This window comes from Colobus angolensis, unplaced genomic scaffold, assembly GCF_000951035.1.
Source record: "Colobus angolensis palliatus isolate OR3802 unplaced genomic scaffold, Cang.pa_1.0 Scaffold47, whole genome shotgun sequence".
Taxonomy (NCBI): Eukaryota; Metazoa; Chordata; class Mammalia; order Primates; family Cercopithecidae; genus Colobus; species Colobus angolensis.
Window position 1 is genome coordinate 3,596,762 of NW_012118154.1, and position 1,636 is coordinate 3,598,397.

The following is a 1,636-nucleotide window of genomic DNA, read 5'->3' on the forward strand; positions in this document are numbered from 1 at the left end:
GGCGTGTGCCACCACGCCCAGCTAATTTTTGTATTTTTTAGTAGAGATGGCGTTTCACTACATGTTGGCCAGGCTAGTCTTGAACTCCTGACCTCGGGATCCGCCCACCTCAGCTTCCCTAAGTGCTGGGATTACAGGGGTGAGCCACCGCGCCCAGCCTCTCCCTTCCTTCCTTCCTTCCTTTCTCTCTCCTTCCTTCCTTCCTTTCTTTTTTTTTTTTGAGACAAAGTCTTGCTCTGTTGCCCGGACTAGAGTGCAGTCATGAGATCACAGGATCCTCTCACCTCAGCCTGCTAAGTAGCTGGGACTACAGGGACAGGCCACTGCGTCTGGCTAATTTTTAAACTGTTTGTAGAGACATGTTCTGGCTATGTTGCCCAGATAGCTGGTCTTGAATGCCTGGGCTTTAAGCAATCTTCCTGCCTCGGCCTCCCAACATGTTGTTTTTGTTTCGTTTTGTTTTGTTTTTGAGACGGAGTCTTGCTCTGTCACCCCGACTGGAGTGCAGTGGCCCGATCTTGGCTCACTGCAAGCTCCGCCTCCCGAGCTCACGCCATTCTCCTGCCTCAGCTTCCGGATTAGCTGGGACTACAGGCACCTGCCACCACACCCGGCTAATTTTTTGTAATAGAGACGGGGTTTCACCGTGTTAGCCAGAATGGTCTTGATCTCCTGACCTCGTGATCTGCCCGCCTCGGCCTCTCAAAGTGCTGGGATTACAGGCGTGAGCCACCGCGCCCGGCCCCAACATGCTGTGATTATAGGCGTGAGTTACTGTGCTCAGCCTTGGATTTCTTTTTAGGCCGTTTTTCCATGTGAGACCCAGAGAGCTGGGGTGCCCAGTCAAGGCCTTGCCAAAAGCCAGAAGCCAGTGCGGACCAGAACCCAGATTACCCATTTCTCATCCACCACTGGCCAAAGGGTTAATGGCTGTTGGCAGACACAATGTTTTTGTTTTTTATTGATTTGCGTGTTTACATTTGACTTCCCAGAAGGGTCTGAGGCAACTGCCATTGAGCTATCAGGACTTGTATTTGCTTTTACCACACTCCCGCTTGGAGGGAAGCCAGACAGTCCAAGCCAACACAGCCAGGCTAGAATGGAGTCAAGCTGCAGCCCAGGGCTGAAGCCAAGGGAGGCACCAAGAGCCAGGGGCCAAACCAGATAGATCACATTTGCCATCAGGCCAAGCACCAAGTCACCACCACAGCCAGGTGTGAGCTACAGGCCCAAGAGCCAGGTCAAGCAGAGAGTGTTCAGGGTACACCCCCCTCCCAGTCCCTAGAATATGGCCCCTTCTGATGCTCAGCCCCGGCGCTGGGCTGAATCTTACCTGGAGGCAGATATGAAATGGATGGAGAGGCCGGGCGTGGTGGCTCACGCCTATAATCCCAGCACTTTGGGAGGCCGAGGTGGGTGGATCATCTGAGGTCAGGTGTTTGAGACCAACCTGGCCAACATGGCGAAACCCCATCTCTACTAAAAATAGAAAAATTAGCCGGGCATAATGGCGCATGCCTGTAATCCCAGCCACTAGGGAGGCTGAGGCACGAGAATCGCTTAAATGTGGGAGGCGGAGGTTGCAGTGAGCCAAAATCGCTCTGTCATCCAGCCTAGGTGACAGAGCAAGACTCCA